Genomic DNA, 16,105 nt, shown 5'->3' with positions numbered 1-16,105 from the left:
TATAGTACGTATGAAAGTTGCTATTGCAGACCTCATTCTAAAAATGCTAGTTCCTTGCATGCCACAGTCATGATGACTACGCTCTAGTAACTTGATTGTAAATATATTTTTGTCACCAGTATATTTATGTAATGTATTTATGTATGTTGTGGAGTTTTGTAGAGCATATAATCTAGGTACATATTTATCATCTTAAGAAATCAAATGTTTTATCCAAAATGTAACTCTTAAAGGTTTTTTACCTTTATGTGCATGGGAGCCTCAACTCTGCTGGGTCTCTCGCTTCTCATTAACTCAGAAAGCAGTGTGGGTCATTGGCTGTCAATCACAGCCAGTGAGCCAATGAGGAGAGTGAGGGGGTGTGACCAAAAAGCTGCCTGCTCTGGTGGCACTTGGCAGGGGGAGGAGCCAGGATTGCCGCTGGAGGAGCAAATTTTTAATATTATTATTATATATCACTTTAACTGCAGTCAAAAAGTTAAATTCAAAACTAAAATGTATGCAATTTATTACCTGCCAAAAATGTCATGATTCTGTTCGTTGTCTTTTGTGTATAGTGCACCCCAGAAAGGAGCTGCTATAGTGAACTGGTCTCTTCCCCCAAATTTAGTGCAGAGGCAACCAGACATGCTTCATTTTCTTTCTCTGGCTCGATAAACAGTCTAGGGAGTATGTACTTTATTGCAGTTTAATCTAGGATGGGGTGAGGGGAGCATGAGATACCCCAAAGGAAAACAAACTATGAGTTATTAGAGGACACTTCTTCTACCTGCTTATCTGTCTCAATCTCCTCTAACTCTTTTGCTTTGTGACATAAATTTCCCACAGAGATCTCTTCTGACTGAGTAATAACTAGGGCGTTTTGAAGAGTAGAGGACTGTACACAGTCACTAACGCTCTGAATTTAGGTCAGTGCTCACATGATCATTGCTTGTCATTCCAATATCCACTGGACACTCTTCAGTGAGGGAGACACAGCTGGACACCCTCCTCCAACATCCACTGGGTATATTTCAGTGAGCTCTTCCGACTACAATTCTAGTCCAGGCTTTGAAATAGGCTCCCTAGCTATGCTGCAGCTGGGACCTCAATGACTCTCCAGCAACATTCCAGCAGACTGTCCTTAGGGGCAAGGGCCCTTAAGGCAGGGACTCTTTCTGCAGGATAGGACCCAGAACCAACTATACTCCTGTTCCTGGCTTCAGATTGTTTATTGGAACTCTGGCTGCCTACCGAGCAAACCTCCCAGGGATTGGCTGAGTCCTGCCCTTCTGCCTTGCCTCTCACTGCAACTCCAGAATCTTCTAGAATGCAGATGGAAGTAATCAGACCAGCAGCATGTGGAACACTGAGCAAGCCAAAGTAATCTGTAGCCACTGCTCCACTGACTGCAGAGTAGCCAATGAAAAGCCAATTAAATCTGCCTGACCTTCTATACCCTAACTAGTAGGGTGCTATATATGCCCCCCCCAATAAATGTCATAACCAGGAGGGAGACATAATTGTGTTTATTATAGTTAAAGCCTAACTCTGGCCTCCTCCCCCTCCCACCCCACCCCCAGTGCTTTTACAGCTTGTTCAGAATATGTACATTTATGAATGTTAATAGCCTGGCCACAAGTTGGCTTTAAACTGAACTTAAAGCGACGCTAAACTCTGGTTTAAAAAATAAAATTATTTTCAAGCATGTACTATTAATGCAACAAGTACGTTCTATAGCATTCAGCCTCCTTCAAATCTGCAAATTCATTTTCTCTTTGATGCTGTGATCAAACTTCCTGTTAAAGGGAGGTAACATGTTCTCCATGGTCCCACTGTATGTAGGAACATAGCCAATCCCTATAGTATTTGTACTGTGCCACGACCAGTACACATGACCACAACTAACATGCACTAATTATTTCAAAGAGACAGAGACAGAAAAATCCAGTAAAAAAAGAGTTCATGAAAAATTGATTGCAAGTAGTGGATGTGTATGGATTTTGGAGACAAAGGGTATTGTTCAGTGTCACTTTAAAGCCTAACCCTTCCATCTCTTTCCAGTGCCTACCCCCATTCCCACTTAAGCCCCTGTAGCATGCCTTTTTTGTATACCTGCTCTTTTAAGAAGTCTTCAGACTGGTCATGTGACATGCAGCGTCCCCTTTTTTCTTCCCCTCTGTTCAGGTTGTTCCCAGAATGTCCTCAGTCTTCTGGGATGAATGGCACTTGACATCATTCAACCAAGAAGAGCGAGGTCATCTAGTGATAAGGGGATTGTTGCAGGGGACATTGGAGAGGGGGTGAGTATTGCAAGCACTGATTATTTTTTAATTTTGAAACTTTAAAAAATTACATTATTTGATTTGGGCTTTAACCTCTGTTAGCTATTTCTTACGCCTAATGTGCACCTTAAAGCCTAAGCCCTTGTACACACGGTCGGACATTCTGGAAACCAAATTCGTCGGATAAATTCCGACGGATTTAGTCCGGAAGAGGTCTGGAAGTGGTGTTGCATACACATGATCGGACTAAGTTGTCGGATGTTCCGGTTGCCAAGAACGCGGTGACGTAAGCCGCGTACGATGGGCCTAGAAAAGGGAAGTTCAGCACTACGTCCGGCACCCTTTGGGCTCCTTCTGCTGATCTCGTGTTTATCGTGCGTTAGTAGAAGTTTGGTGAGAGACGCTTTTCAGATTTGTGCTTCAGTTCGTTTCTTCTCTTCAGTTTGTGCTTGTCGGTGCATATCTGATTATCAGTGCGTGTAGTCAGTAAGCATTTGTTTCTCATTGTGGACTATATCTTGGTATAGTACGCTTTGATTTGCATTGCTTATTGTCTGATGGTTTCTGCTTTTCAGGTGCTTTTCAGGTCATTCTTTCAGGCATTGCTGTTTATCAGTGCTTTCTGTTGTCCGTTCTGACCAGCCGACCGTTTTCAAGCCATGTTTCGTGTACGTACTCGTTGTAGAGTTTGTGCTGTGCAGGGGCTTGCTGTTGGGCTTTTAGCTTTCACACAAGCCCGGTCCATGAACAGGGCGAGGAGGCGTTTGTGGACCAAGAATTGGTTGCGCCAGCATGACCAATTCTCGCACATGCCTTTGCTCCGTGAGATCCGGGAGAATAATCCTGATGATTTCAGGAATTATCTCCGGATAACGGACCACGTTTTTCACCATCTGCTGGCTTTGCTGTCCCCTTATATCAGCAGGCAGGATACCTGCATGTGGCAAGCCATCACTCCGGAGCAGAGGCTCATCGCCACGTTGCGCTACTTGGCGACAGGGAGAAGCCTTCAGGACCTCAAGTTCTCCACAGGCATCTCCCCCCAGGCTCTGGGATCATTATTCCAGAGACCTGTTCTGCAATCATTCAGGTCCTGCAGAAGGACTATATCAAGGTAAGTTTTCTCCTTTAACATCACATTCTATGTATTTAATGATTGCTAATATCTTGGATTTCTATCCTCATTCCCTAATTACCATGATTGCAATATGCTCTAATTGATATGCTCTGCCCCTTTGTCCTCATACATGCTGGAAGCTTTTCAAGTTCCCTTTTTGTCTTTTATGCATATTTGCCTTCACTAACTTCCCCAGCATGCTCTTCTGGGCCCATAAACCTATAGTCTAGTCACTTAGCAATGTCTTTTGTCAGCTCCATAGTATTGCTTTCCCCTAAACACCCCCTAAAATGTCTACAAATGTTATGTGTGTGCTTAAATTCATGCAGAGTGCTATTTTTTATTTATTTTTTGCCCCCCCCCCCCCAACTGCTAGGTCAGCTGATAGCAATCCTCTATCTGCTGACTTTAGGGACGAATTCACCAAAGCATTTAGTGCAAGGGCCTGCCTCAATACTTTCAAATGCTACAGTTTCTGTTTTTTTTCTCTCCTATTATTATCTTGATAGGTAATAGCAAAATGTCAAAATGTGCTTCCATTTTTTTTGTTTTTGTTTTTTGGTATTATGACACTTCTTACCTGTCCGGTGGGCTGCCAATAAGGAGGAGCTGGCCAAAGTATCACACACTGTTTATGCATTCAGCTCTCAATGAAGTGGAGAGGGTTACCTGTCCAAAACATCCCTCCCCCCTCATTTTTTGCAAGGGCCCATCAGATGGGGGGTGTCACGACCGTCCTGGCGTTGCGATCGCTCATGGGAGATCTGCCCGCAGAGGCCTGTTGTTGAGAACCCGTCGTTTCCCTTTAGCGCGTGTTAACGCGAACGGACGCACGCGGGTGCGCGCTGGCACGATCGTGCGCACGCGGGTGCGCGATGTGGCGAACGAGTGCATGCGGGTGCGCGGGGTCACGAACGGGCGCACGGCCACTCGCGGGGGCACGCAGACTCGTCGTGTGACCGCTTAGGCGCCCTAAAGGTTTCTTAAGGACTCTGCCTCAGTTTCCCTCTTGCTGTCCAGTCTACAGCGTGTTCGGAGATTCTGTTACCAGTTACCTGTTGCCTTGATTCCTGTGACCCGGCTTGTTCTTGACCATGTCCGTTTGCTGCCTGCCACCGACTACCTGCCTGTCTGACCACGTCTCTGCCTCTACCCTTGTACCGTTGTTGCCCGCCTGCTGCCGACCCGGCCTGTACCCGACTCTGCTGTTACCCACCGATCCGTTCGGATCTGCCTGTGCCTGCTGCCTCTGCTGTCGGCCTCCAGCTGTTCCTGTCTTGATCTGCCAGTGCCTGCTGTCTCTGCTGACGATCGTCTGCCTTGCCAGTCCTCCTGCCTGTGCCTGCTGTCTCCTGCCGACTGCTGTCTGTGTTGCTGTTGGTTATCCGGACCTGCCTTCACTTGCCAGGCACTTGTGCCCCCTGAACTTTTGAATCTCTGTTACCACCTCCAGGGGTTCTCGAGCCAGGGGCTACGAGAGGCCGCTCCCTGCATTCCGGGCTCGCCTACCAGGTACGTGACAGTACTGGACAGCCATGTCCGAGCCTACGCAGGGAGCCTCCCCTATGGACGAGCTCTGCCGCCATCTGGCCGCACTTACCCAGGCGGTGAAGAATCTGCAGGAAGGTTATGGCAGACTGGAGGAACAAGTTCAAGCTCTATCTGCGACCTCGCCAGTTGCCTCCGGGCCCCATGCCCCACCATCAGTGGTGATGATGCCACCCGAACCCAGAGTCCCTACTCCAGAGCGATTTTCGGGCAACCGGAATAAGTTTAGAGCCTTCCGCAACTCTTGCGAACTCTTTTTCGCCTTACAACCAAGGACTTTCTCCCTCGAGGCGACCAAAGTGGGGTTCGTCATTTCCCTATTGACGGACGAACCACAGGCCTGGGCACACCACCTTTTTGAGCGAAAGGATCCATCTCTAGACACTTTGGACACCTTTTTCCTGGCAATGTCAAGACTTTATGAAGACCCTCAACTTGCTGCGACCTCAGAGGCAGCCTTACACGCCCTGCAACAAGGTCACAGGCCTGTGGAGGATTACGTGTCGGAATTCAGATGCTGGAGCTCCGACACAGACTGGAACGACGCAGCCCTTCGGTACCAGTTCCGCTTGGGCCTGTCTGAACCACTGAAGGACGAACTGGCACGTGTAGGCATCCCTGAGACTCTGGAAGCCCTCATAGACATTTCGGTCCAAATCGACAGACGTCTAAGAGAGCGTCGCCAGGAGCGTTCCTTCACAGCCACACGCCCCGTCTGGATGTTGCCACGTGTACCCAGCTCCACTCATGCGGCCCCTCCTGCTCCTGCCACAGCCACACTGGATCTTCCGGAACCCATGCAGCTGGGGTTACTCCGTCCATCCCTGACACCTGAGGAACGTCAACGTCAACGTCGTGGAAACCTTTGTCTTTACTGCGGAGGATCAGGACACTTTGTTCGCACTTGCCCAGCTAAGATGCGTAAGTGCCTTTTCATTCCATCTGTTCCCTTACCCATGCTGCCTAACAACACTCCTCACCTGGCTGTCCCTGTTCTTTTACAGCTTCCAGAAAGCACTGTCCGAACTCACGCAGTTATTGACTCCGAGGCGTGTAGTGGCTTTGTGGATTCGCCCTTCGCTCTAAAGAACAAGATTCCCCTTCGGCCTAGAGAGAAGGGACTTTCAGTATTTTTGGCCGATGGTTCTACCCTTGAATCCGGACCAGTGACCCAGGAGACTACCCCCTTATCTGCTACCATTGCCGGGACCCACCAGGAATTCTTATGCCTAGATGTTATCAAGTCGCCACTGTTTCCCATCATTCTAGGCATGCCTTGGTTGAGAGCACACAACCCACGCATCGACTGGGCCACTGGAAGGATTGAGTTCCCTTCGGACTATTGCCGCCAGCATTGTTGCCCCGTTGATGATAGGGACTCTTCTGCCCTCCTCTGTTTGGAAACAGACCCTGAGACCCGACAAGCCGTACCCAAGGACTACCATGATTTCCTGGATGTATTCAGTAAAAAGGGGGCCGAAACCCTACCACCCCATAGGCCATACGATTGCTCTATTGAATTACCACCTGGGGCAGAGATTCCTTTCGGAAGAATCTTCCCCTTTTCTGAGACTGAGCTGGGTACCCTGAGGTCCTACTTAGATGACAACCTTGAGAAGGGATTTATCCGACCTTCCACCTCCCCGGCAGGTGCAGGGATTTTCTTTGTTGAAAAGAAGGACCATTCCCTACGCCCGTGTGTGGACTATCAGGCATTGAATAAAATTACCATTAAGAATCGCTACCCCCTGCCACTAGTACCCAAACTTTTTCAGAGACTAGGTTCTGCTAAAGTATTCTCCAAGCTGGACCTTCGGGGTGCCTATAACCTCGTCCGCATTCGGAGGGGTGACAAATGGAAGACTGCCTTCCGTACCCGCTTCGGGCACTTCGAATATCTTGTAATGCCATTTGGATTGTGCAATGCCCCAGCCACATTCCAACACTTTGTCAATGATATTTTTAGAGACTACCTTGACTTATTCGTAATAATTTATCTTGATGATATCCTAATCTTTTCCTCCACTCTAGCCGACCACCGAGAACACGTCAAGAATGTCCTGGCTCGTCTCCGTCTTCACGGCCTGTATGCCAAACCCGAAAAATGTATCTTCGAACAACAGAGCATCCAGTTTCTTGGTCTGGTCATTTCCGTAAAAGGGGTCGAGATGGATCCCCAGAAGGTCTCTGCTATACAGGACTGGCCTGCCCCTTCCGATAAGAAGGGGGTTCAGCGGTTCGTGGGGTTCGCTAATTTCTATCGTAAATTTATTAGGGGATTCTCCTCTATCATTTCCCCCATCACCGGATTGACCAAACAGGGTCAGAAGTTCCGATGGACCCCCGAAGCGCAAGAGGCTTTCAAGACTCTGAAGGACTTGTTTGTATCAGCTTCCGTCCTAAAGCATCCCGATTCCGCTCTACCATACATCCTAGAAGTGGATGCTTCAGAAATAGCGGTAGGGGCAGTGCTCTCCCAGAGACAAGGGCCCAAGTCTTTGCCACACCCGGTTGCCTTCTTCTCCCGTAAACTGTCTGACGCAGAAAAGAACTACGACGTCGGTGATCACGAGCTATTGGCAATAAAGGCAGCACTCGAGGAATGGCGCTATCTTCTTGAGGGCGCCACCCACCCGATCCTGGTTTATACAGACCATAAGAACCTAGAATACCTTAAATCAGCGAAGAGGTTGAAACCACGTCAGGCCAGGTGGGCGCTCTTTTTCTCCAGGTTTTCATTACACATTACCTACCGTCCAGGATCCAAGAACACCAAGCCCGACGCCCTGTCGCGCATGTACAGTCAACCAGAAAGTCTTCCGTCTTCGGATACCATCCTCTCCGCGGGGAACTTCCTCCTGCTCCAGGGGGATTTAGTGTCTCAAGTTAAGCAGGCCTCCGTAGGCACTACTCCTCCACCTGGCATCCCGCTGTCTTCTAGTAATGATCTTCTTTGGTACGAGGGCAAGATCTTTGTCCCCCAGGAAGAACGGACTTTGGTTCTGGCCGCCTGTCATGACCATCTGTTGGCCGGCCATTTTGGGGTACACAAGACCTTGGAGTTACTCCGACGCACGTTCTGGTGGCCACGAATGAAAGATGAATGCAGGAAATATGTAGAGGCTTGCATCACCTGCATCCGAAGCAAGAGCAGTAAGTCAAGAGCCTGGGGTCTGCTGAAACCACTGCCTGTTCCTGACAGACCATGGAAGATGATCTCCATGGATTTCATCGTCGAGTTACCCCCTTCGGAAGAGTACTCTACGATTTTCGTCATAGTAGATAGGCTCACCAAGATGGCCCACTTCCTGCCCATGAGGGGCACTCCTTCAGCCACAGAGACGGCCAAGACCTTCATTAGGGAGATTGTGAGACTCCACGGCATCCCCGCTAATATCACATCTGACAGGGGGTGCAGTTCATTTCGAGGTTTTGGAGAGCGCTCTGCAGAGCTCTGAAAATTGATCTCCGCTTGTCTTCAGCATATCACCCCCAGACCAACGGCCAGACCGAAAGGACTAACCAGACGCTGGAGCAGTATCTACGCTGCTTCTCGTCCTTCTCTCAAGACGACTGGGCCTCACTTCTACCCTTGGCTGAGTTCGCCTGCAATAATTCAGTTCACTCTGCCACCAAGCAATCCCCGTTTTTTGCGAACTTTGGCTTCCACCCACTATTTCTGTCTGGCAACCTTCCTGAGTGTCCGGTACCAGCGGTGCAGGAGAACCTCAACTTCTTTGAGACAAATAACAAGCTTTTGCAAGAAACCTTGACCAAGTCACAGGTGTACAATAAAGAAGTATTTGATAGGAAGAGAAGGGGGGAACTGGACCTCAAAGTCGGGGATCAGGTCTGGCTGTCCACCTTGAATCTCAAACTGTCTTGCCCATCCAAGAAGTTGGGGCCGAAATTTGTGGGTCCCTTCCCAATCATGAGGAAACTGAATAGTGTGGCAATTGAGCTAAAGCTTCCTAATCTTTTCGGATTCACCCAGTTTTCCACGCATCGCTACTCAAGCCTGCAGTTCCGGATTCTTTTGCCGATCGAATTACCAGTCCTCCAGAACCCGTGATTGTCAATGGGGAAATCGAATTCGAGGTTGAATCCATACTAGACTGCAGGAAGAGACGGAACCAGATTCAATTCCTGGTTAAATGGAAAGGGTACGGGCCTGAAGAGAACTCCTGGGAACTGGAATCCAATATCCACGCGAAGAGACTAATTTGTGCTTTTAAGAGATCCCATCCGGATAAGATGGCACAACTGGGCATCCGGAGGCTGCCCCTTGGGGGGGGGGGCAATGTCACGACCGTCCTGGCGTTCCGATCGCTCATGAGAGATCTGCCCGCAGAGGCCTGTTGTTGAGAACCCGTCGTTTCCCTTTAGCGCGTGTTAACGCGAACGGACGCACGCGGGTGCGCGCTGGCACGATCGGGCGCACGGCCACTCGCGGGGCACGCAGACTCGTTGTGCGACCGCTTTGGTTTCCTAAAGGTTTCTTAAGGACTCTGCCTCCGTTTCCCTCTTGCTGTCCAGTCTACAGCGTGTTCGGAGATTCTGTTACCAGTTACCTGTTGCCTTGATTCCTGTGACCCGGCTTGTTCTTGACCATGTCCGTTTGCTGCCTGCCACCGACTACCTGCCTGTCTGACCACGTCTCTGCCTCTACCCTTGTACCGTTGTTGCCCGCCTGCTGCCGACCCGGCCTGTACCCGACTCTGCTGTTACCCACCGATCCGTTCGGATCTGCCTATGCCTGCTGCCTCCGCTGTCGGCCTCCAGCTGTTCCTGTCTTGATCTGCCAGTGCCTGCTGTCTCCGCTGACGATCGTCTGCCTTGCCAGTCCTCCTGCCTGTGCCTGCTGTCTCCTGCCGACTGCTGTCTGTGTTGCTGTTGGTTATCCGGACCTGCCTTCACTTGCCAGGCACTTGTGCCCCCTGAACTTTTGAATCTCTGTTACCACCTCCAGGGGTTCTCGAGCCAGGGGCTACGAGAGGCCGCTCCCTGCATTCCGGGCTCGCCTACCAGGTACGTGACAGGGGGGATGGGGGGGATGACTCTGATAAAACTGGGCTGATATTGCCTTCATCACATGGGGTGCCACCCCTGGAAAAGCCAAATTTGGAAGATGCACACAGTGTGTCAACATGTGCTATCTCCCATCATGGGGGATCAATGTACATGTTTTGGGGGTGCAACCCCTTCATCTTAGCCACTTTCCACAAAACACTTACATTGATCCCCCATGATGGGAGATAGCACATGTTGACACACTGTGTGCATCTTCCAAATTTGGCTTTTAGTAAAATACAAAAGTTGTTTGAAAAATAAAAAACCCGAGCTAGTTTGGGGTGATTCAAACTCTCCCCAAAACATCAATGACGTTCTTCATTTTATGTTGAACATCATTGATGTTTTTCTGTATAATTTCTAAATCGTGATTGCACCCCATTATCTCCCCAATCAGGATCTGGGCACTTTCACTGGTAAACTGTGATTCTTCTTCCACATCACCTAAAAAAACAAAAATAAACACGCCATGTATTATAAATATGGCGACATACATTGATTAGCTTACCGTAAGCTGTGGTCTCCGACATTCACCTGTTGTGGTGACAATTTGTCCAACTTCAACAATCTCTCCTTCCTCCTCCTGCTTCTCTGCTTCTGGTGTTGGAATTTCACCTTATTTGGGAGGTGTGGGGCCCCTGGTGTCCTCAGACTTCCTGAGTCTTCTCTCCCCTATGAGAATGTAAAAAAGGATACTTAGCACACAGAGGGCAGAAATTGGAATTTGAAACATTGCTTGGAAGCGTCGTACAATTGTGATTTTTGCCCAAGTTCAAAGGTGAGAACATTATTTTGGACACTTTCTCAAGCTGGAATACTTACCTGCAGTGTGAAGAGATTTAGTGAAGTGTAATTTGGGAAAACATCGGTTTGGGAGTGGGCTAACGAACGATTTTTAGTACGAACGATTGAACCCATGACCATGAAAGTGGCCATTTTAAACTGTACAACATTAAATCAAAGCACATGGAGCAGTATGCAAGCAATAATAATAATATGAACACACGACAACTATTTACTTTTTTGAAGAACACGCTTGATCCTTCTGTACTGATCGTGCTCCCTCAGTTTCAGGTCTGACCAGCATTTTCTCAGTTGATCCTTGGATCGTCGTACCCCAAAATTCTTCTAAAGACTCTTCACAACTTTAGTCATGATCTTGGCCTTTGTGATATTTGGGTTTGGGTAAGGTCCATACTTCCCATCATAGTCGGTCCTCTTCAATATGTCCACCATCTCCAACATCTCTCCAAAAGACATATTTGAGGCCTTAAATCTTCTCCTCCAGGATCGGGACGTTTCAGGCTCTGGGCTTTCCTCGCCCTCCTCCTTGTTAGTTGAACTCTGATTGCGCACCTGCCTTGTCTCCGCCATGTGCTCTCCCCACTGTGCCAAAAGAGAAGGGGAGGGGAATAGTCTAGAAAGAACGTCAGGGGCGGGCGGAGTTTCACGCAAGCGCACTGTATATAAAACGCAACATGCGTGTGCCGTATGTACGATCTGTGAACAGAGGGAGAAGCTGATGCGACAATCGTGCAAACGAAGGTACAATTTTTAACTTGGTACATCCCTAGCCTATACTGCTTCTAGATTGAGGCCTGCATTAGTGGAGTTTAGCCTGACATTAGGGTTTGTCTTGTGTTGTGTCTTGCAGAGATTATGGACGGTTTCAATGACCAGTTTCCTCCCTCTGTACGCACCCATATAAATAAATAGATAAAGTCGCGCTACGGACTACCCACCCTGTGAGTGACTGAAATAAGTGAAAGTTGAAAACAAATAAAGAAATAAAGAATTGAAAATGTAAATATAACTGTGAATTATTAGACGTAAAATTTACAGGGGTTTGAGCTGCCTTTACCTATGTATTCAACAACATTAGTATGTATGACAGAATAAACACTCAGGTATATACCTCCTTAATCTTTCATAAAGACCCTACATTAACACAGACACACTAACATACTGGTAGAAACTATATACTAGTTATACAACATACCTTGTTGAGTATATGGCAGTCTGTAACCGAGGTAATTCCCTTAGGTTAGACAGAATTTTCTGGTGCTTTCCAGCCCCCATCTAGACAATAATAATGATTACCAATCTACCATAGAGGCTAGGCTTTGGATGAATGAAAATTGTGAAGTTGGCGGCGGAGGTTATGGAACCAAGTTAAAATAACTACACTAAGCGCAGGCCAAATTATTAATTGACAACGGTTAGAATTCTGTACGTTTTCCCTTTTTTTCCTTTAGATTGAGTAATAATCCTCTATGTGATAGATGTAACCTTCCTCTTCCTGTAAAACTCCCCTTTTTCACCTTCTTTTCAATTTTTGACTACAACTAGAAAATAGGGCCTCTACCTTCTCATTTTTGGACTCAATATGAACGTAATCTGTGTTCCTTCACTAAAACAACGATAACAGTTATATATGACAAAAGTAAACATTTGTATTTTAAATTCTCCAACTTTATATTCATTTTATTTTCATTTATCTTTATATTTATTTTCATTTTATTTTTATTTTTATTATTATTTTTTTATTTTTAGTTTTATTTTAGTTTTTATTTAAATTTTTATCATTACTATTCCCATTTGCAATTTTAATTCTATTTGTCCGACATTTCACAGATTCCTATGTGGAGATTTGTTTATTTATTTTCCATATTTGTATATTTGCATAACAACTCCCACTGGAGTTTTCACAATGGTAGGGATAGGACGTGGATAGTGGAAGTTAGGAGTGGGATCAGTCTCTGGCTTATTTAGATATGAAAAGCAGGTTACAGTGCTCCACGTTCATACATAATAACAATTAGATGCATGGGATATGGCATTACAAAAATTGGGTCACCCTCCAGAGTGATATACGTCCAGCAGGAAGAATGTGTGATACAAACACCAGAGGAGGAATGATTGGACCGTAATATAAGGGATTCCCATATCCAAAATGGTCCGTCCGATTCGCGCAAGCGCAGTGGAGCACTGCACCCTACTTAAGCTGGAAGGTGCACCAATATGGTCGTTCCAGAAGACGTCACTCTGACGAAACCCGTAGGGCGTGGCTACGTACGTGCACCCTTCCTATAGCCAGAAGCGGCCGGCGGAGTTTGTTTGTTTACAGATAACGCAAACTGTTTTACTAGCAAATGTGAGTAGTTTTCTTTTACATAACTAAATAAAAGATTGTTCAAACGTACTACACCATGGATATGTTTTCTTCCCTTAATGTACATATCAACAGAGTTTATATAAAGTGAAGAGTGAACATCCCCCCAGCACACCAGCAGCAGCATCCAGATAGCAGCACAGTGGCTCATACTGTGAAAGCCCATCCAACCCCACAGGGGTACAAAATCTGGTGAGAGCATTCACATTACCACAACACTGAGTGGCGCACCGGGGAGGAGTGTTTTCTCTGCATTGAAGATTGGCACTTTTGCACTAGTCACTTTACCTTGTGTTACTACTACCTGGGACATTATTATATGGGATTTTTTTAGTGACCCTAGGATGCGACTTAGAAAGTTTTTTCTATGCACAAGGATTTTGGGATTAATTATTTTGTATGAACTTTTTGAATGAATTTTGATATTATTGTCATAGGCAATTTATATTAATTTGACACAGTAGTGTCAGCACGTATTTGCACACACCAACCATTGCCTTTTTCTCACTTTCATTTTATAACGTTTAATTAATACTTCAGCACTGAGTTATAGATTTGCATCATATTATTTGCAAATAAATTATTAACATTATATATATTCTTATAGACAGACCATCATATGCTAGATATATAATTTTGGGTCTAGCGCCATAGCCTACTATTTATTTCTTTCAAGCTACGCACACACATTACAAATTAAAGAGGCAGGCAGCGATGGAGAAACTGGTTGAGTGGTCCCCAGGGCAAACATCAACTATTTAAAAGTGAAAATTGGTGGCCTCAGGAGTACATATCTGAGGGAGCGGAAAAAGATGCTGGACTCCATGCAATCTGGAGCTGCAGCAGATGAAGTTTATGCCCCCAGGCTGTGGTATTATGACAGGATGCAGTTTCTGTCAGACCAGGCTGAGGTCAGGGAATCACTCTCTACCCTTCCTTCCACGCATCTTTCTATCCCACATTCCACACCCGCTGAGTCTTCCGACGCCCAACCTGGGCCTTCCACTCAGGAAGAACTGGGGGAGCCCAGCTTGAGCCAGGTATAGTATATAGTGATTTGGCCCATGCCCCTCCTCCTCCTTCTGCCACACCTCCAGCACCACAGCCACAGCCTGGAAGGAAGTGTGGAAGGAAGACCAGAGTGTGATAACCTGGGTTCAGTCTGGTCTGACAGAAGATACAACCTCTTGTAGTACCACAGCCTGGGAACATAGATGTCATCTGCTGCTGTTCCGGGTTTCTTGGACTTCAGGACCAGACTTCTCTCCCTCAGACATGTACTCCTCAGGCCACCAATTTTTGTGTTTAAATAGTTGATGTGTGCCCTGGGGGCCAAAGGCTTCGCTAATCTCCCCAGTTTCTCCAGCGCTGCCTCCCCCTTTATTTGTTACTGACACCTAAATAAAGTTTTTTTTTGGTTGAAGAAACACTTGCGTATGTGTTTTACTTCAAAAAGGACAGTTTATTTGTGAGTAGGCAGGTACATTTCAAAAATACAAAGTGAAATGAATAACAGGGGGCACCAACACCAAACAACCTCCTCTAGATTAAAAAAGAAAAAGAAAATTAAAAAGATAATAATGGTGTTGTGGTAAGTTGACACACAAAACACACCAAAAAAAATGCAAAGATGAGCAAACTGTCAAAAAAGGAGATGTTGATTAAAAAAACCAACCACAAAATAAAAAAATAAAAAAATAAAAATATTGGGTAGATGGAACGATGTAAAATATTGTATTGCTGAAATGAGTAAAAAGAATAAAGAAATACGTTCGGGAGAAGTGTGTGTGTGAATATGAGCATCAATACAACTTCATTCTTCCAGCATTGTAAAGAACAAGAGAATGCGCTGCATGAAAGCGAGCGCTTCCGTGTCTGAATTTGATTGTGAGCATGTGTGGCACCTTGTCCGTCGGACTAGACTACACATGATCGGACTATGTCCGATCGGAGCATGTTGTTGGAAAATTTTATAGCCAAGTTGGAAAACGTGGTCCATCGGATTATCCGACAACATGCTCCGATCGGACATTGTCCATCGGAATGTCCGACCGTGTGTACAAGGGCTAACAGCGTTCCTATCACTTTAACCACTTAAGCTCCAGAAGGCTTACCACCCTTCATGACCAGGCCATTTTTCGTGATATGGCACTGTATTAAAATTGATGTCCCTCTTTTCCCTTTTTTTACTGTCCTGCAAGCGCACTGCTCCAGTGTGAAAGCACTTGGGCTTTCACACTGGAGTGAGAGGAAAGGCTCTTTACAGGCACTATGCAGGCACTATTTTTAGAGATATAGTACCTGCAAAGCACCTCAGTGTGAAAGCAGTCTTAATGTACTAATGACACTGGCAGGGAAGGGATTGACATCAGGGGCGATCAAAGGGTTAAATGGGTTTCTAGGAAGTGATTACTAACTGTGGGGGATGTGCTTTTACTGTTAGAAGGCAGAGATTCATGTTCCTGCTTAGCAGAAATACAAGATCTCCACCTCCCCTTCTCACAGAACACCGATCTGTCTTGTTTACATGGACAGATGGCCATTTTGTCTCTCTCGGGAACGATCAGCGGGTCCCAGCCGACATCAGGTCCACTGGACCTGCTGATTGGCTCCCGCTGTGTCCAATCATAGTGGAAGCAGATCGATAGTAGTGCACGTGCATGCTCCAGACCCAGAAGTGCAGAATCATGTACAGGTGCGTGATTCTGTACAGGGAAGCCGACTTGCCGCTGTATATATACAGTATATGGTTGTTAAGCGTTTAAATAATTTATTTGGGCAAAGCTGGCCCAAAAAATGTTCTCAACTAATTGAGTGACAGCTGTCGGGGCTGTATAAACTGTATGTAGCATCAGCTATATAAAATATACAGTATTGTATACCAGCAGTGGAAGGGGAATTACTGTCTGCAGCTGGAACAAAATTGAGTTGGAC

This window comes from Lithobates pipiens, unplaced genomic scaffold (genome assembly GCF_037356315.1).
Source record: "Lithobates pipiens isolate NorthernLeopardFrog02 unplaced genomic scaffold, aLitPip1_a1.2 Scaffold_16, whole genome shotgun sequence".
Classification (NCBI taxonomy): domain Eukaryota; kingdom Metazoa; phylum Chordata; class Amphibia; order Anura; family Ranidae; genus Lithobates; species Lithobates pipiens.
Note: the sequence above shows the minus strand (reverse complement) of the source record.